This window comes from Zingiber officinale, chromosome 8B (assembly GCF_018446385.1).
Source record: "Zingiber officinale cultivar Zhangliang chromosome 8B, Zo_v1.1, whole genome shotgun sequence".
Lineage (NCBI taxonomy): Eukaryota > Viridiplantae > Streptophyta > Magnoliopsida > Zingiberales > Zingiberaceae > Zingiber > Zingiber officinale.
Window position 1 is genome coordinate 57,632,506 of NC_056001.1, and position 21,757 is coordinate 57,654,262.

Below are 21,757 nucleotides of genomic sequence, written 5' to 3' on the forward strand. Positions count from 1 at the left end.
AGAAGTTCAATTGCATTACAATCTTCTATTACATTCCAGTAGCAGCATTTTAACTCTTGCCTTCATGGAATACTTCATCTCCATTCATAATCTAGTGGTTTGGAAGTATAGCGATCATTTCCCACCTGATCCTAGATAATCATTAATCTCAAAATTCATCTTTACACTTTCGCCTTCCTGAAACAAACAAAGAATCATGAGCATCTACCATCAAGCCAAGGATTGTGAAAAATTCTTTTTAAAATTTGTGTCTTTCTAGATAAGAGAATATACATTGAACAAATCAGCATGCATTTGTAACAAATCAATAGGCTTCTCAAAAGACCTTGTTCTCTCCATTGTCTGTACATATGTCCACACACTTGACCATTTTCTTTACAAACCAAATGTTACATAGAAAACACAGAATTTTGATACAAAGAATGAGGCTACATGATAGTTACCGATAATAGAAGGGCTACATGATGGTAATATGTCAAACATTAGAAAGTTTACAATGAAAGAAGCAATAATGATACCTGAACAGCAACATTAGGAACCAACAGTTCTTTATCCAATCTAAACAATCTCTGACTCTCTATAAGAATAGAATCGCCATTTAGATTTAACAAAAAAGCTGGAAATACAATAAATGAAGAATCTATAATCAAACCTGAAAATTTATCAATTCGTTCAATGTTTGATAACTCATCTTGCTTTCTATCAATTGTAGAACCCTGTAGACAAATGTACTTATACAAATTATCAACATAACATAACACCAAAGTAACAAATTACACCCAAATATACAAACCAAATCTTTTTTTCGAGACTTTGCCTTTGTCCTTTTCTCAATTTGCTCAATTTTGGATTATTTTCTTTTCGTCGGTGGGCGTCCACGAGACCTTACTTTCAGTGGACTGTGAAACTTTTTGCTCTCATGTATTATGTTGCTATCCTGATCACCATCCAATGAATCACAAATATTGGTATCCATAAACCTTTTTTTTTACTTCTTTTAATATCTCTATTAAAACAAAACACCTCTCATCATTTTTTGACCCAAGTTGCCCCACTTCCTATAACAATGGTTGAAGATTATTATATCTTCATCTTTCCTCTGCATACTGACAAAAATCATCATAAATATTGGTGATTCTTTGATATCCACATTTAATGTCTTTACTCCATCATTCCAAAATATAATTTTCTGGAACTGTAGTGATTTTTCATTTTACCAGAACAAACATCAAATGTCTACACACAATTCCATGAAACTCAAAGAGACGACACAAACACTTCATCTGACATTGTAACTTACTATATTGTACCCAAAAGGAAATCTCTTTTAGAGTTGCTCCATCTTTTCCATATACAGTTTCCATCACCTCAAAAAACAATGTTGATCCTTCTTCCTTCACAAATGAAGTATTACAAAACATCAAACCTCGTAGTTCATTTTGAAACAACTTAAATATCTTGTCAGTGTAAACACTTTGAAACTGCTTTTCAATTGGATTGCCACTGATGACCGAAATTATTGAATTAAAAGACGTAAAATCAAAATTATCTTCCTTTTCAATCTTGTTTTTCAAAGCATTATCATATTGTTCAACAAACTGCTTCAAAGTTGTTTTTGAATGACATAATCATCAAAAAAAACATTCATACTTTCACTTCTTTGACATGTCGACATCCCTGCCCAAAATTTGTCTTTCACATACACAGGCATCCACTTATGACGAATTTCATATAAAGAATTCAACCAATTATTTTTCTCCAAGTTAAATTCTTTGATAAATTTTTTCTAGTTGTTATCACATTCTGTAGATGTCAAAGAATTATAAACAATATTCTTCAAGTTTCTCTTTATCAACTTATAGTTGCATGACTACTAAACTTAGTTGGAAGTTTTTTCATAATATACCAAAGACATAAACGATGATGAGAGTTCGGAAATACCTCAAGAAGTGCAATTTCCATGACTTTGCATTGATCCGTAATAATAGCTCGTGGAGCTCTTCCTCTCATGCATGCCAACCATGATTTAAATAATCGAATGAAAGTTTCTGAATCTTCTTTAGATATCAAATCACAGCCAAGTAATATGGATTCACCATGATGATTTACTCCAACAAACGGAGCAAATGACATATCATAACTATTGGTAAGATATGTGGTATCAAATGTAACGACATCAGAAAAAGAATCACATGCAGCCCTACATCTTGTATCAGCCCAAAATATATTTCTTATGCGAGAATCTTCATCTACATCAATTACATAAAAAGGAATTTGAATTTCTACTTTGCATACGACAAAAGTAATTATTCAAGGTTTCTGCATCACCATTCCCAAGCCTTAATCTCCGTACTTCAGCCACATAATTTCTACACTTTCTCTCATCAAACGATAAATTTTCATAACCACCATCTTTAATAACAAATGATTGAAAACTTTTACTCAAAGTTATTCCCGCTTGATCATTCAACTCTAATTTCCTCTTAGTTTGGAAATCTAATACTTTATTGCATCTGAAATGTCTTGACTTCCTTGGACTTAATGCATGATTATGTTCTAGTTGAATACTAGTAATGACATATAATTCATCATTCTGAACTGTAATATTAATCTTTGCTTTGCAATCCGTTTTGCTACAAGCTCTAGGATAAAAGGAATTTTTCACTCTAGGAATGGTCTTACCATTTTTAAAGCATCCAAATGAAAAATACTTTATCTGACCATCATCTCTTTTTTTGGAACCCAATTTTGAAATACCAAAACCAAGACCTTGGGCATATGATTTATAAAAAGTACGGACTTCTTCTTTAGATGAAAAATACATCCCAACTTGTGGAGTATCAAGTGTATTTGAGCTTGACAAATCACCCAACACTTGCACATCATCCTCAATTAATAGTTCTTGCTCCATAACAATTTTACAACCTAAATTCAAACAAAATAATTATTGGCAAACATAAATAAATAATAGCACAAATAAATATTTAAGAACATCATTAGGAAAAAAACTGAAATGAGAACATAACAAGGAACATACATAAATAAATAATTCAATATGTTTCTTTTGTTGTTATGAATACACATAACTTACAAAATAGCAAGGAACAAACAACACGTATTATTGATGTCAGAATTGTGAAGAAACAACAAAGCATCAATCAAGGTACCCCTTTATGTAGAATAATGAATCATGAAATTTAATTAAAATACAGGAGAAGATACAGTGAGTGAATCCACTTCCTATACATTGGAAACTCTTTGCATAGGAAGAAATCTTAAAGGTAATAGATTCTGCTATGTCTAACCATCCATGTTGGTTCATCAAAAATAGACAAGAAAATTCATGAATTGTTCAATCATCACCATGACATTTAACTACAACACAAGAGAAGATGCAGTGAATTACCAAAATGGAAAGGGCAGGAGGAAGAACGAGATACTGCCAAGAGTAGCTTCGTTGGTGGATGTTGGGTGGTGGAGCTTCACTGGCGGAGGAGCTTCACTGGCGGAGGAGCTTCGCTACCAAGAGTAGCTTGGAGCTTCGTCGTGTGGAGTAGCTTTTGGGCTTGGAGAAGCTTCACTGGTGGAGGAGCTTCGCTTCCAAGAGTAGCTTTGCTGGTGGAGGAGCTTTATGGCTTAGGCCGTGGAGGACGAGCTTCGTAGCTTTGCTGGGGTGGTGTCTTAGACCGTCGTCGTGGGTGGAGGATGAGGGAGAAGCGACGACAGTGGAGGAGAAGGGAGAGACATAGATTTTAGGTTAGTTTCATGGATGATTCCCGCGGCCGTGGGTGGAGGAGAAAGGCGAAGTCGAGCCGCGTCGCGGATGTGGATGGAGGAGAAGGGAGAAGTCACATTGCAGGTGGAGGAGAAGGGAGAAGTCACGTTGCAGGTGGAGGAGAAGCGAGAAGCCACGGGATTTAGGGCAAAAGCTTGGTTGTTCACTCCATATTCCTTTTTTTATTTTCTTTTTTTTCCACGTAGGAAGTGTTGAGTCATTCCTTAAACATTTTGTGCTCCATATTCCTTGAGCATATCATTTCTCCCATATATAATAGCAATATTTCATTTATTATGTTAGTCTTACAAAACTATATAGATTGTACATGTTTCATGAACTACTTCTTTAAATTAAATTTATGTTTTATTAGTTGCATGGTGGGCTCAATTTGGCAATGATGCTTCAGAGCTTCAAAAGTTTGCTATTCGAGTTCTTAGCCAATGTTGTAGTGTCACTGGATGCAAAAGAAATTGGAGCATTTTTGAGTTCATTTATTCTAAGAAACGAAATAGACTTAGCATAAAAGGCTAAATAACTTGGTATTTGCTCGTTATAATCTCAAGCTTCAAGAAAGGCGAAATGATATTATTTGTCAATTTATAGTTAAAATTGGTTTATTTAGTATGCCAATGTTTTAACTATAGGAATTTAAGCAAGACAAAGAGCTCTTTGGATCCAATTAGTCTTGATAATATTGACTTGTTGGAAGATTGGATAAGTGAAGAACCAAGCCTTCTTGATGGAGAAGATTTGAGTTGGGAGATGGTTGATGCACCATTTGCTTCATTTTTTAGTTGGGAGATGGTTGATGCACCATTTGCTTCATTGAGCTTGGATGATGATGAAGAAGCTCCTATTTTTAATGATGAAGATGATAATGTAGGAGATGATGTTATTGCACCTATACAAGATTTTGATCATTTTATTTATGTATTTGATGATGATCAGTAGTTTATTTGTCTACATATTGAACTTTTAACAATTAGTAGTTTTTATAAATGCTTGGATAATATTACTACTATGTGGAATGCATGAACAATATAAACATTATTGTGTGAAATGTATGAACAATATAAGTAGTGTTGTTAAATATTATTGTCAATGGAATGTATGGAAAATATGTATATTTTGTGTGTATGGATTATAATTATAGATATTTTATTTATAACGGTGCATTCCGAAATGGTGCACCGAAATAAGCCGGTGCTAAAATATACCGTTTTAGTAAGAAAAATAAAAGAATGCACGAAATGATTTTGACAACATTGGTTTGATCTACTTTTCTCTCTCCTTGTCTTTGAAGTTTGATTCTCAAGTCTTAACACCAATTTGATGGACGGTTTAATTAATTTTTACGAGATCAAGATAGATATGAAAAACATAATTCGAAGGGTGCCTTGCTCAGCGAGCCGTTGAAAGTTTGGTTTGCTTTTCTCTCTCTCCCTACTTTTTGAGTGCATGTGCTGGTCTGGTTCCGAAATTTCATCTAAAAGCGATGTTTCGGATATTCCAAACCGAATCGGTCGAAACCCAGCGATGCAAATTCCAGTGCGGTATCTTAATTATGTTGTTTTGTTTGAAGGGTTATTTCACACGGTTCTGATTGTGTCAGTTGAAACAGTACAATTTTGACAACATTTACTTCAACTCCTCTTTTTAATTTTTTGATTATATTTTTAAAAAAAATTAGAAATCACCGGGCGCAAAATTATGCCCGGTGATTTCTAATATCCCCGTTTTCAGCTGCCACAATAAAGAAGATTTTGTGAGGGTATTTAAAAAAATATCTTCTCCAAATACTTTTTAGTGAGGATGTTCTTACTTAATATCTAGAGCATGTAGATAACACTTCAATATCTATTACCAATATAATCCGTGCAATATAGATGTTTTTCTTAATTTCCTTTAATATTTTTAAAAATATATTTAATAAAATCAATATATAAACAATGTTAAATTAAATTATAATAAAAATGAATAAATTGTACTCTTTGATAAATTCTTCTCTTTTTTTCTTTTCTAAAGTTGACCAAGTAACAAAAATTTAATAAATTTCACGACGATAAAATACGTCCCATAAATTTAAATAAAATGGAATGATTATATTTTTTTTATGATGCAAAGCATTCATGCTTTTTTTACGGACGCTCTATAATTAATATTATTCAATTTCTATATATAATTTTTAAAAATAAATATTTTAAAAATGAGCCAGAAGTAACTAGATTATATAGACATTGGGGAATCATGTAAAATGTTAATATATCCTCTAAAAAATTAGTGCTTTGCAACAAACAAAAGATTTGTTGCAAAGAGGGAACAATATAGTTAAGTATTATTCTTTGGTATAGTACAATGTTGAAGATTTGCAAACAAAATGTAAAAAACTAGAAGTATTCAAATTAAATGTTGACGTCATGTAGGTAAACATTATATAAACAAATTGGATTTTATTAAGTGAAACTATACACGTACGTGCAATATACCAACTAGTAAACATATAGTTGATGCACTAGTTTGTCTTGTGATCGTTTACGTACTCTAAACACTCATAGTTGTAGCTTAGCCCTAGGAGTTGTCCGCCAAGGGAGCAATTAGTTGTAAAGGACTACTAATTGGGGGGCACAATAGATAGCGCAAGGAGCTCAAAGGGACAATCCTACTCGTCGTGGTTGACAAGAGACAATGCGAGAGGCATTATCGCCATTGCGCTATTCTTGAGTCCTCTTTGTTTCATATAATAGAAGAGGAAGATAAAAAAGACAGTGAAAAGAATGAATGTGAAGGGAGTATCACAATTACAAATAATGGTTAAGATGTATACTGTGACATTCGAGTCTGTAAATTTACAAGCTAACTATGATCGTGATCATACTAAAAGCGTACACAAAGTTCGCTATAGATTTTTTTTTTTCTAATTCAAAAAGAAATTTCATATATGAAAAGAAAACCATAGTAAACCTGACCTCATATTACAATTTACAAAGACTCCAAAGATTTACATGTGTATTCAAACTAAGATAGCTCCTCTCCATACTTACATTCCAAGATCACAAAACACAAAGACTTTACTTACAAACTCTATAACAAAATAACAACAACATACCAAAGATGTTTCTGCCACTTCCTTGAAGACTTATATCTCCAAAATAACCACCAACAATGAACGGACGAGAATATGCCTCTAAGCTCACAAAAATAAGTCACATACCATGATCTCCAAACAGACTACTCAAAAAAGAAATGAAATCTAATTCTTGCACACAGTGCAAGAAATACAAGTGACTATCACATCACCGAATCACCAATAGACATCTAAACACACTTCAGATTTGTGATACCATCTCACATCAATAAAATATACATCCAACACCAAACAAGCTTCTTCATCCATAAGCTACACCAAACAAGCTTCTTCATCCATAAGCTTTCACCAATATAAAAAAAAAACATCAGAAAAAACACCAGCTTCCATATCAAAACCACCAATATAATTACATCAGCTCCTTACAACATTACAAGAAGAAAACCACGTTTAAAAAATTGCAGCTCCACAAATTTACCAAAACAACTAGAATAACAGCAGCCCTCCCCCATTCCAAAAACAAACAATAGCATTAACAATCATCATCATTTTAGCAGGCTTAAACTTACACTCATTAATCAATTACCACATAGCAGAAATTGAGAATCAAAATTCCATGGTAATAATGAAGCTGCACTAAACAGATGCTGGATTCATTAAATAGCAAAGCTATCAAAACAAGCATACCAACATCACCAATAAAACCTCATTAACTTCTGATCAAAACAAATCATAGCCTCAGGGTATTTCTCCAATCCAAACCAAAATACACCATTGCAAAGAGAAAGTTTGAATTCCCGGCACAGGAAAACCTTTTACTATAACCACCAATCCACAACACAAAGAAGCCACCAAATCACAAAGATCTTGCACCAATAACCAGCAAAACCCCCACATTTTGGGAACCTCCATCTAGTAAAACACCAAGAAGAACATTTCACAAGTTCTTCACAATATGAAAAGAAGGAAACCTTGTAGCAAAATACAAAACCCCTATGCTTGTGACACGGACCAGAAATCTCAAAATCCATGCCTTCAAAAGCTAGACATGCACCCTTTGAGGTTTTCCATGAAATAGCCATATCAGGAACTCCATATAAACACCAGAACAGATCCATCAAAATTCAGAAACCCATATCAGAGAAACCAATCTTCAAGGAACACCACAAAATCTACTTTTCTGATAACATCACATTTCAACAAAATATAAGCTGTTTTCATGTCCAGTACCTCCCCCTTGAGATTTTCCAGAAATTCCACACTCCCCTATTTATCAGGTTTACATGAAAGTCTCACATAAGGAAGACCAATCCTCTCCAATTTACAAATTCAATGAACATTATAGTTACCAATCAGGTTCTTAATTTTCAGTACCAAATGTCTAAACTCCCAGCATACAAAAGGAGACCGAATAATTTGTAAAGCAACCATGGAATCAGATTCAAGCCATAAAGGAAAGTAAAAATTATCAATACAAAATTGCAAACCTTTCCAAATGGCAAATAATTCTGCTCTAACATTTGTTCCCAAACCAATAGATGCCTGCATAACTCTAATAACCAATCCATTAGAATCTCTAACAATAAACCCATAAGAAGAGGGCCCTGGGTTACCTTTTGAGTACCCATCAGTGTTGAGCTTATAGAACCCCACTTAGGGCTTTTGCCACTTCACCATAGCAACTATATTGATTGACTTAATCTCAGCATGTATCCCAAGCAACTTAGCTACCAAAATGTAACCTTTCCAATGACAATTCTTAATAAACCCAACAGCACTACTATGACAGATATATTGCATAAAATTCCTAATAATTTTTTGCACCAATGGGATAATACCACGATGCTTAGCATCATTACAAGCCACCCACAAAAACCAAATAATAAGGAAAGGTATCACCTCACGGACATGGCCTTGATGAGACCATCCAGTTCCAACCATCCAACTCTTTTCTAACCTGAAAAAGATGAACAAAGTAGGCCTATACCTCAGAGCAATTGTCCCATTGAAAGAAAGATGATCCCAAGATTCCATGGATTCACAACATTGGCATTTAGAAGACAAACAGGCCCCCCTTTGCTTTAAAATACCGTCAACTGACAATCTTCGTCATAAAAATCTCGAAATAAATATAGAGATATTCGGAATCAACAATTTACTCCAACAAGCCCTCCAAATTAAATAGGACTGATGTGGAGTTCTAACACAATTCCATGCAGATTTTAGAGAGAATTGGCCATCTTTAGAAGGTCTCCATGCTAATCTATCCGGTTCTTTCATCAAAATAGGCAACTCACCAATCTCTTTCACAATAACATCCAGATGGCTCCCCGAGGTTTAACCAGATTCCAACCCTGCTCATCAATAAAATTTGAAACCAAAACATCTGGAATCCCCAAAACAGCATAAGACCTAAATAATGGACCACTATCAAGCCAACAATCATTCCAAAATTTTGGTTTTCCATTGCCTATAATCCACCTAATATGCTGTTCTGCAATGCTGCGAATTTTAATAAGTCAGTCGCCAATATGGAAAAGCATTACATTTTAACTCAACTAAAACAGGAGATTTAACATGGAGTCTTCTGCTCTCTAAAACGATACCACAATTTAATTGATAATGTAGTAGCCACATCTGAAAGTCTCCTTACCCCCAATCCTCCTAATTTTGGTCTACAAATCTTGGACCAAGAAATCCAATGCGTCTTCTTTTTTAAACCCAAAGATCCCCCAAAAAAAATTAGCAAACATCATTTCAATTTGATGGAGGATTACTAATAGTCAGTTTACTTGGGAGAGCGGAAACCAAAACTAAGGAAAAGTTTCCGCAGTGGAAAAGTTTCCGCAGTTTACTTCATTAAAATTTTCAGATGAAAAAAAAACACAATCCATCAGCGGATGGTTTTGGAGCCAAAATTGATCACCTCAAAATCGGACGGAAAGCAGCGGATGGAAAAAAAAATGACACATGTACCCCCTTTTCATTTACAAAATTATATCATATATTAAAAAAAATGACGCATGTACCCTTTTTTAACTCACAAAATTATACCATGTACCTAAAAAAATTACGCATGTACCCTTTTTTATTTACAAAATTACATTGCATGTATCCATCTTCCTCTATCAAGATAAACAAGCATGTAAAGGAAGGGATTTCTTCACCCTTTCTCTTCTCTTCCTCTGAGGATAATTTTCTACCATAGATTCCTTTCCCTTCCTCATCCATACTTTAGAGTAACCATAGCATAAAGGAGGAAGTCTAATCTGCAGTAGAGTCGCGAGATATTCCATCCAAGAAGCTTTTTCCTTACTTTTTCTAAAAGAGACTGAAAATAAACCGACTTTCTATTTCCAGAAAAAATAGGAACCCCCAAATAAATAATTGAGAACTGCCCTTCGTAAAATCCAGAAATGGTAGCAATCAACTTTCTACGCCCAACACAACACATATTCCTTTAGAAGAAAAAACTGACTCTTAACCTCATTAATCAATTGACCCGAACAAGTTTCATACGTCCTCAAAAAATCTTTAACTCTTTTCACACCATTAATAGATCCATTCATTAAGATCATAATATCATCAGCATATGCAAGATGTGATATCTTAACCCCACATCCAGATTCAAAGAACATTTATTAAAAAGAGAATCAAATCCCCTAGAAAGAAATTCAGCAGCAATAATAAATAACGGTGGGGAAATAGGGTCCCCTTGTTGAAGGCCTCGTTTTGCATGAAAGAAACCAGACAAATGACCATTAATACGCATCGAAAACCAACATGCATCAACACATCTTCCAATAAGATCAATCACTGAATCAGAAAACTCAAAAGTTGTCATTACTTTAAATAAGAAACACCATTGAACCCTATCATAAGCCTTAGCCATATCAAGCTTTAGAATTAAATTACCACCTCTCACATGATAATTCAATTTGTGATTAAGCTCCTGAGCCAAAAGAATATTATTTGATATTAAATGCCCTAACACAAAGCCACTTTGCAAGGGAGATATAATTTTCTCTAGTGTTTGTCTCAATCTAATAGAAATCAATTTAGAAATAATCTTGCTCGAGACATTACAAACTAATTGTCCTGAAATCTTGCCATTGTAGTGGACTATCAATTTTCGGTAAAAGGACAATGGTAGTGGCAGCCATTCCCTTTGGAAGATGACCCCCTCTGAAAAAATCCAAAACAGCTTGATATACATCTTCCTTAATAATCTCCGAACAAGCAACATAAAAGGGCACAGAAAAACCATCCAAAACAACTGCACTATCTTCACACATATTGAAAATAATCTGCTTAATCTACTCCACAGAAGGTAATGCACATAAAACAGAATTATCATTAGCACTAATTAAAGAAGGAATATGCTCCATATCTATTTCGGTGCAATCAAATTCCTCTCCAGTAAACAAGTCCTTAAAAAAATCTGCACCCGAAACTTGAATAAGCTCCGGCTTGTCCAAGCAAATCCCCTCATTCCATATCCGAAAGATCCTATTTGCCATTCTCCTTTTTTGTACCATACTATGGAAAAATTTAGTGTTTCGGTCACCTTCACCCATCCACCTAACAGCTGCCTTTTGCTTCCAAAAAGTCTCCTCCATATATAAAGTTTGAAACAGAGATGCTTGCTTCTTGGCCATATTCAATTTATTCACTTCATTGGGATCCAAATCAAAAGACTTTTGAGCAATAGAAAATTCCTCCTCAGCTTGCTTGACCTTGTCATGAATGTTCCCAAACACACCTGTGTTCCACCATTTCAAATGAGCTTTTAACCTCTTAAGTTTAAATTGCAATTTATGAAGTCCAAAGCCATCACAAGGCAACATCCAATTCAGCCTAACCATGAGCAAAAAAATTGTGATGTTTAATCCACATATTTTGAAATTGAAATGATGGCACCGACTGAGAAAAACCATGAAATGAAATGAATAGAGGGCCGTGATCAGAAGCAATCCTACTTAAATGCTCCACCCGAACTGAAAACATATGATTATTCCATGATGGAGAAATAACTATTCTATCCAAACACTTCCAAATTTTATTATTAGTCCACTTAAACCTGTCTCCCACAAAATCAGCATCCAATAAACTAATTATCATCAAAAAATTATTGAAATCATCCACTACACCCAACTTAGAAAGAATTCCTACAGAATGCTCACTGGTCCAGTTATGACATATAAATCTCCACCCACTAACCAGAAATCATCAACATCAAGCTTGATATCTAAAAAGTTTTCCCAAAGAACATTTCTTTCAATTCTCATACATTTAGCATAAACCACAGTCACCAACATACTAATAGGGAAAATATGAGATTGTAATTTAAGATGTAAAAATTGTTCATGATCCATCAACACAGTACAATCAACATTCTTATCATAAAGAAACCAAATTTACTCAGAACAGTTTGTCACACCATGATTTAAACCCAACCTCCTAGTGATAAAAGATTCATCAAAAGAAACAAAAGGCTCAAGGATGCCCATAAAATTAGCATGGTGATATTTTTTTCAGAAACAGTGCTCTCCTAAGAGAGGCGGTATTTCCTATGCCTCTTATGTTCCATATTATCCCAGACATTTAATTTTTTTTGAAGAAGCTCTTTGAGCATTTGCTTTGCTTCGAGTTACCCTTTGATTAACAATCGGAGGTTGTTGGATGACCAACTCCTTATGCAAGACATCAATTTCTCAAGGATCACACTTGAAAAATCTGAAAGAGAAGAGCTTCTTTGTAAATGCACAGAAACAGATGTATCAGACTCATCTGTATCCATGAAAGATTTGGACATTCCAACACCAACATTCCCTACCTGCATCTCTAAAAAGGAAGAAGAACCTCCTGATTGCTCTACATTATCAGCCATTTGATTCAATTGACAAACTGCTAAACGCTTTCCCATAGATGAAACACATGCTGTAGGTAATTCTGCATTCTTCAATGACAAGGTTGACACAGCTAGAAGCCCCATCTTTGACAATTCTGTGTTCAGAAACTGAGCCAGCCTTTTCCACTGTAAACACCTCTGCCCGAATGGAATTCTCCACCTTTTCATTCTGGCCAGCCACTGTTTGCTCTGATCCAACACGCAAAATACCACCATCTTCAATTAAATTTATTTCCTTCTGACTATGAAGCCCACCAGCCACATTTAAATCAGAATTAGAATCCAAAATTCCAGCTAAATCTCCAATCTCAAAGACTTCTCTTCTCCCTCCATCTGGTCACTGCTTGTCTGCCCATCCAAAATTCTATTTTTATTCCTTTCTTGAGCAATACCATCTGTCTAATAATCACCTCATCCCTGTTCAGTTTTGCTTCTTCATGCATGGTACCTTGCTCAACTTCCTCCAAAGCACAAAGAGGTTGGAATCTGTTTCCACCTTCATTATCTTCTTCGGCAGCCATTTCCATTCTAATGGAACTCACCTTTTTCTAAATCCAAACCTGATTTGCCACATCTTTATTATTCAAAGCATCAAGATGTGTCTCCTTCAAATCAGCAGAATTCTCTTTTTCTTTCCCAGCATTCCTCCTTTGATTTATAATCATTCTTAAATCCTCATTATCAGCATTAGTCTCCATCTTATCAGACCTCCACATAGGTTTCGGCTTCTTGCCATTAGCATAACAATCATCTACAGAATGACCCAGATGCAAAGAATCAATACAGTACTTAGGGTGTTTTTCAAACACCACTTTTTGCAGCCTCTTTTCCTCACCAATGCCAATCCAAAAATCTTCTACCTTTGGTTTTAAGAGATCTATCTCCACACATACCCGAGCCATATACAATCTGGTTCCATCAGAAGTTGCTTCATCGATTTTAATCGGTTACCCAATAATGCGAGCAATTGAAAACAAACACCTCTTGTCAAACATATGAATTGGCAGATCTGGAAGCTGAATCAAAACAGGAACAACAGAGGATTCTACCTCATAGGAAAAATGAGGAGACCACTTAAAAATTCTCAAAGGAACACCTCCAATGTACCAAACACCACGAGCCCAAATACGAGCCATATCTTCATTTGAAGTAAGACGCAATAAAATGTATCCCGAATGCAAAAACCGAACATTTTAGAAGCTAGATAATTCCAAATTCTCAAAAGCTTGAAAAACAACCATATTATTTGGCCTCCAGCCAGAAAACTTTCCGATTAATGCGAATTCATAAGGTTTAGCCATACTAACGATCTCATCCTCAGAGTAAAATATACCTGGTTTATTGTTGTAGATCAGGCATGCACTCCTCCCCAAGGTCAACGAAGCACTTCTTCGAGGTGCGTGGAGACTGTGGCCTCAAAGTCGCCACATAGGAAACCTTGAAAGGGACTGACTCCATTTCCGCTTCCTCCCTAGTAGCTTTAGAGGTGGAGATAGGAAGAGGGGGGAAGTGTGACAGATCCAGAGCCGGCGGCATGCCAACGCCAACAGCCAGCGTCGCAGATGAGAGGGCTGCCGCCCAAATCACCTTGAAATCGCCCAAAAAGAGAGAGACAGGGGGAGAGAGGGGAGAGTTTTCGGTTTTGAGAGGTCCGCCGCCCAAATCGCCGGCGGCCAGCGCCGCAGATGAGCGGGCCGCTGCCCAAATCACCTTGAAATCGCCCAAAACGAGAGAGCTGGGAGGAAGAAGAGTTGGTTTTCATGGATTCGTTGTAAGTTGAGTATGCTTTCCTTTCAGAATTTCAACAAGGTTATTCACATTTCTAGATTCACATTTGTCGAAAATGCATACTGATAAAAGGATTGGCCACTAAGAGCATCCACATCGATATCCTCATCAAAAATCTAAAATTTAGGGTAAAAAAACTACTTTATTAAATTTATATATATATTTTTCACCACATGATACATCAGTTTCCCTATAATTTACCATATATTTATTTTTTTATTATTTTTCTCTTTCCTTCATATTTTTTATTATTAGATGGAGGAAAGAGATAAAGGAGAGAGAAATTTTTTATTATTAGAGGAAGGGGAGAGAAATTTTTTATTATTAGAGGAAGGGGAGAGAAATTTTTTATTATTAAAGGGAGGAGAGAGAAATAGTATTTTAATGTTTAGGGAATGGATTCCATTCCCTAAATTTAAAGAACTACTATTCATAAAATGTATATTTAGGGAATGAGTAGGGTACCTGATGCGAATGTTTTTTTAATGCAAAATGTAAAATTTAAGGTAAAAATTTAATTTAGGGTAATTGATGTGGATGCTCTAAGACATGAACTTCATCTTTGCAACAAACAACAAATTGAGTACCCGGCATTTTACTTCTGTATTTGAAGAATATCTAGCAGAATCAATGGGTAATAACTATCATTTTTCCTAACAGAAACTAGTGTATATGCACACATTCAACCCAAAGGAACTTGGCAGTGTGCTGATTTCCAGATGTGCACGCTAGCCTGGATCACATGGATATGCACAGATATGAAGAATATACACACAAACAAGTGAGCTAATATAAACACAAAAAAAGTGAGTTAAATTTGTTGTACCTCAGCTACAAATTCATCCTTGGTTACAGGTGTTCGGATCTCATTGTCAACTTTGATGTACCTCCACACGGTCTACAGGCAATATTTGACCATGTAAATTTAGCATGTGTAATAATGTAATACATTATACATAGCAGCCCAAATGGAAATCAGACAATCAGTAAAGAAAAATAAGTGTACTAGTATTCACAGGAATTATCTCCATCAGCAAAACTACCATTAGTTTTCATCAAACAAAATGATAAGATGAACTTGAGACAGTTAATACAGTTAACAATTTGCATGTATTAACTAGTATCTGAAGAATCCAAAAGATTTTACAGGAGGAATACTATCCTGGTAAATCTTGCCCAAGAGGATGATAAGCTTGTCCATGTGAGAAGCGACAATACCCTAATACGACTTGCGTGTGTAGGAGAAGTTTGCTAGTTAAAAGGCAATCCAATTGGCTACAACTATCTCAATGTAGGCTGCTCTAAAATGTACTGTGATATCTTTGTATTTGAAATTTTAGATATTTTGAACTATGAGCTCCATGTTAGAGCATTCACATCAGCTTCCCTAAACACAAAATCTACCTTGAATTTTACATTTTTGTAAAACAACCTTTGCATGAACTACCTTATCCATTTCCTAAATTTAAATTTCATAAATAGTACTTCTTTAAATTTAGGGAATGAAATTCATTCCCTAAATATTAAAATATCATTTAATTTAGGAGAGAGAAATAAATAAAGGGAATAGATTGAGAAATAAAAAGTAGATATTACATAGTCAGAGAAGAAAAAATAATAAAAAATAAAAGAGAGAGAAGCAAACAATAAAAAAATAAAGATAATAAAAATTTTAAAATAGCTGATGTAGTGTAGAGTGAATAATAATTGTCTAAATTTAATAAAGTGGGTGGTTTGCCTTAGGATATTATAGAGAAACTGATGGGGATACTCTTAGTCAATGATTTTACAAAGAAAAATATAGCAATATTCTTGGAGATGTCATTAGTAAAAAAGAATATAAACATATAGGTTTCTCTCATCAATCTTGTCTTGTGAGCATCTACACGTCGATTAAGGCAAATAACTCAAAGGCTTAAGGATTATAAGCTTGTGTATTTGAAATATACACTAATCATTCAAAATTCTTTCATAGAATTAACTCTTAATAAAGTCCACATAAATAAATCATACAAATACTTCATTTGATGGAGCTACAAACATCAGCAGATTGCACTCACAAGGTGAGCATTATCAAGACGCCTTGCTGCTGCCTGATATTCTTTCATTTTTTCTTGCTTTGCCTATTGAAATATATGCATAGAGAAATTTTAAAAGATTGGAATATTGTACGACAAAGCTTATGGACTGCACTTGCATTGAGATAGATGGTAAGTGATTCATAAGAACGAGGAGTTTTATATACAATTTTCTGGGCTTGGCATAAGAACAAGACATGTAAACTGATAGTTAGACTATTTTTCTAAATATACTAAGATATAGTAGCTCAGCACCAGTTCACAAGGAATATAATTCAGAAAGTTATAATTATAAATAACAACAACCAAACTTTATTTCACCAGATGGAGTCGGCTATATGAATCATTCTATGTCATTGCGCTCTATTCCCTACTATATAATCATAAATAATAAATTTAAAAATATTTAACAAGAGAAATCTCCATTAGAATACACATTATAGCAAGTCGCATCCATAATACAGATGCCGGTATAGCATATTATACCAGAGAGTATATTCTAAAACCATACACCCACCAAATGAGTCAAAGTCAGAGATGGTGTTGGTTGTGATTTATTACAGCAAATAAAGATGCCATAACTATGCTAAAAAGTAACTGAGAAATACATGATCTAAATCTGCAAACAACTTGATCATCTAGATTACAAAGGTTTCCTTCGAATTAGCAACACAACCAAGTCTTCATAGAACATTTCCTTGAAGTATGTCACTTATGACATAAATAATAAGAAAAAACAGAAAGAAAACAAATGATTGCAATGATCAGATCTAGTATAGGCACAACCAAACAAAAAACGAAACATATATATTAATTCTACCTTATCAAATATTGTGACATAAAGGTAAACATCATTTCTAGAGGATATTGCATTCTTCCCAAAATGCAAACATTTTTACATCTATAGTGATTTTCCATAAACACTACAACACCAAAAATATTTTATGTGACACAAATAGACCCTTAGTCTTTATTCTTCTTCCCTATCCCATGTTATTGGTAGGCGCAACACCTTTGAGATCGTGTAGCAAAAAAGGCGAATCGCTCCCCCTAGCACCTCCACCAACCCGTCCCTAGGCCAACACAGAGGAGGTAAATCACAGGTGACTACTAGCTATTACTGCAGGTGACCAAGACATGAGGAAAGAGATGCTCAGACATGCCGAGTTTCGACCCCAAGACCTCATGCGACATCTTTGAGATCGTGAGAGAATGTGAGATTATGATTTTGATATTGGTAGGAGCAGCTTCTGAGATCACAAGAGGATACACAATTGTGACTCGGGGTTTTCCCTCAATAGATGCAACTCCGACTTTCTTTCTAATGCTCTCATTTCTTATTTTGTCCATTCTCATATGTCCACACATCCACCTTAACATCCTCATCTTTGCAACTCTCATCTTCTGCTTATGTGCTCGAGTCATAATCCAACATTCAGCTCCATATAACATAACAAGTCTAAATACAGTTTTGTGAAACTTTCCTTTAAGTTTTTGAGGTATTTTACAATCTCATAAAACATTCGACGCTTTTCTTCATTTCAACCATCTTGCTTATATTCTAAGTAAGACATCCCACTCAATCTCTCCATCATTTTGTAAAAATGATCCTAAATATTTAAAACTCTTAGTTCCAGGCAACTCGTCGTCTCCTATCTTAATAATTGTCTCATTACGTCTAATATTGTTAAACTTAAATTTAATATATTTTGTCTTTATTCTACTTAAGCCTAAAACTTTTCCTTTCTAGTGTTTCCCGTAAAGATTCTAGTTTAGTATTTGCTCCTTCACGTGATTCATCTATCAAAACAATATCATCTGCAAACAACATGCACAACGATACTGTTCTTGAATGTATGCAGTGAGTTCGTCCATAATTAGTATAAAATGATAGGGATTTAGAGTTGATTTTTGATATACCCTATCTTTATTGAAATGTTTCAATTACTCCACCTAAAGTCTTCACTCTAGTCGTTATATCATCATACGTATCCTTAATTAGTTTAATATATATTACGCTAACACCTTTTTTTAGAATTTTCCATATAATTTCTCTTGAAACTCTAATATAAGCCTTTTCTAATTCAATGAATATCATGTGTAGATCTTATTTTTACTCCCGATATTTTTCAATTAATTATCTAAGAAGATGTATAGCTTCTATTATCAACTTTCCAAGCATGAATTCAAATTAATTTTCGGTTACCATAATTTCCTTCCTTAATATTTTTCCTATTACTCTTTCTCAAATTTTTATGGTATGACTCATTAGTTTAATATTCATATAGTTTGTACAATTTTGTACATCTCTGTTGTTCTTATATAAGGGAACTAGAGTAATTACCCTCCATTGATATGGTATTTTTTCATTTTCAATATCATGTTAAATAATTTTATAAGTCATTCAATACCTTGTTTTCCTAAGTACTTCCATACCTTTATTGGAATATCATCTGATTCAACGGCGTTTCCATTGTGCATCCCATTTAAGCTTGTTCTAGTTTGAATTCTACAAAAAAAAAAAAAATCTATACTCATTTGACCAACTTAAATTACCTAACTTAAGTTGGTCACCTAAGTCTTTATTAAAAAGTTAATAAAAATACCTCTTCCACCGCTCTTTTGTTTCTCCATCGTTTACTAGTACCCTATTGCATTCATCTTTAATACATTTTATTTGGATAAGATCTTTTATCTTTCTTTCTCTCACTTTAAAATGTCTTTTTCCCCTTCTTTTGTATCTAATTTTTTATATAATCATTCAAAAGTTTTATTTTTTTTTATTCACTACTTTCTTAGTCTCTTTCTTAACTATTATATATTTTTTAAAATTTTCCTCATTTTTATAAATATATAGTGTTTTATAAGTTGTATGTTTTTCCTTCACTTTCTTTTGTATTTCTCATTCCACCGCCAAGATTCCTTATTTAGTGGTGCATGTCCCTTTGACTTACCAAGTATATTTTTAGCTACTATTTTCAACTTTGATACCATCTTTTCACATGTCGTCTTAGAGTCACCGTATATTTCACCTGATGTTTGTATTCCTACCTTCTCATTAAATATATTTTGTTACCTATATTTTAGATTTTAGGATTAGGGAGCAACTCGATGTAATTGTTGACATTCAAATTAACTACCGATTTATTTTTCCATGATCCGACTTTATTGAAGAGCAAGAACTCAAAAACTGATCCAAATATACATAAATTTTGATCAAGAAAGCTAAGGTGCGAGGAACCAAAGTGAAGGTTTGACCTTGTGAATGACTATGCTATAAATATGAAAAATTTGACAAGTGTCGAATCCTTACTTATTCCTTTTATTTATGAGAGGATAAAATGATAATTTTCTTTAAATTAAAAAAAAAATAACTATGAATTAATCCCTCAAGTCAACCCTTTAATGTATTTGTCTTTAGATTAAAAGAAAATATAATCATAAATTAACCCCTTAATCTTCTAATATATTTGCAATATGAATGCTCTAGGTGCTCCCATGATGTAACCGAACCAATAATTATGTAGTAGATTTGTAAAATTGAGCAAGGGTCGAATCCCGGCAAAGCCATGAAAATACCCTCCCACATGGGGGTTTGTTTGGTACCTTATTTATTTTCTCCCAATGGTGTGGAACAATCATGGGAGGCCGCCAAGGTGACAAATTTCACTGTTGCAAATATGAATGTTGTAGGTGAATGGTTAGAAAGGTAATTTATCAAGGTCTAGGTTTTTCTTATATACTATTCATCATGTTTACTTGGACATGGAGTATTGAAACAAATAAAAGTATGAATGTTCATACTTGGAAAATAGATATTTGTCGAGGAAGTTTTGTGGATTAGAGGATAAAATGTCTTTTCATCAAAATTTTAATTGTTCTTGACGTGATATTCATTCTATCTAGTTGGATATGCTCGAGTATCAAATAAATACGATTAATAAATGTGATACGGATATGTACAATACATGTTTTATATGTTGTCATCCTTAATTCTTTTTGGTAATAATTTAATAGAGTAATCATGTATAAAAAAAACAAGGACAGTGAACAATTACAATTAATAAATACCCATGAAAATACATTGTTATATATAAAAAAGCGTTTGTTTTTATACATTTTTTTAAAAAACAATAGTGTTGTCGTTTTGCATATTGTCCACAGTCCATTTTTTTTAAATTGTCTAAATCACGTAGCTCCTCATTTTCTTTCCTATAATAACCTCCTTTTTTATTTTTTTTTTAAAATAATCTCCTTATGCTCCTCTTTCATCTCCCTTTCCTCCGTCATCGAAGTACTGACAGTGGAGGTCTGTCATCGTCCCTTCACCTTCGTCCAACAGCACAAAGAGACATCGCAGATGGAAGAAGGTAAGTAGAGAAGAAGGAAGCATGAAAGACCATGGACATCGCTTTGGCAATTAATACATGCTATCTCTGGAACGCATCTAACACGTATGTTCGTCAGTATTTAATGTTTAGATGGCCTGAGCATATATGATGAGACGTTATTAGAAAATTATTAAAATTTTCCATCCTCCCCTCTTACCACTGGTGGACATTGAAATTTTGATCCGTGTGGTATGAAGAAGCAAACCGAGCGGGAAACCATGCCTCGGGTACGATAGATGTCATGTTATACAAAGCAAGATTTTTCCTATTGCAAATTTAGTGGGAAACCATGCTTAAGATTTTTATGGACCTCACCATTGCCATCAAGATTTTTATTTTTTTAAAAAAAAAAATATTGGAGCACTCTCAATTTTTTTTATGGCACGTAAGGAGGAGGGATGCTCTAAACCATCCTAATTGAATTTTTTTTTTCATATTTTGTATAAGCATTAAAGGTTTCATTTGTTGATGCTTTATGCATCCTTTTAAATTTCATCCATACTATCTTGATGTTACTAGGCAATAACATTGTAGATAGAAAAGCATAGACAGTTTGAAAGTATATTTATGTAAGTAGTGGGAACGCACATCGTCATGAGCAACTAGACGTATTGTGCATCTTAGTGACATTAATTTTGACAGAAAGTATACACACATCAAAAAAAAAATTTGGTAAACATGCAATCATTACTATTTTTGGCCCCATATCTTATTATAACTGCTAAA

At 34.1% G+C, this 21,757-nt stretch overlaps 1 long non-coding RNA gene across 1 annotated transcript; it reads right to left on the reverse strand.

Annotated features, from left to right (window-relative positions):
- Positions 1 to 6,731: 6,731 nt before the first annotated feature.
- LOC122014932 lies at positions 6,732 to 14,632 on the reverse strand. The gene is made up of 2 exons (XR_006120794.1): positions 14,108 to 14,632; positions 6,732 to 7,205 (listed from the first exon to the last, which is right to left on the reverse strand). It is a non-coding gene; the product is annotated as an uncharacterized LOC122014932 (long non-coding RNA).
- Positions 14,633 to 21,757: the final 7,125 nt, after the last annotated feature.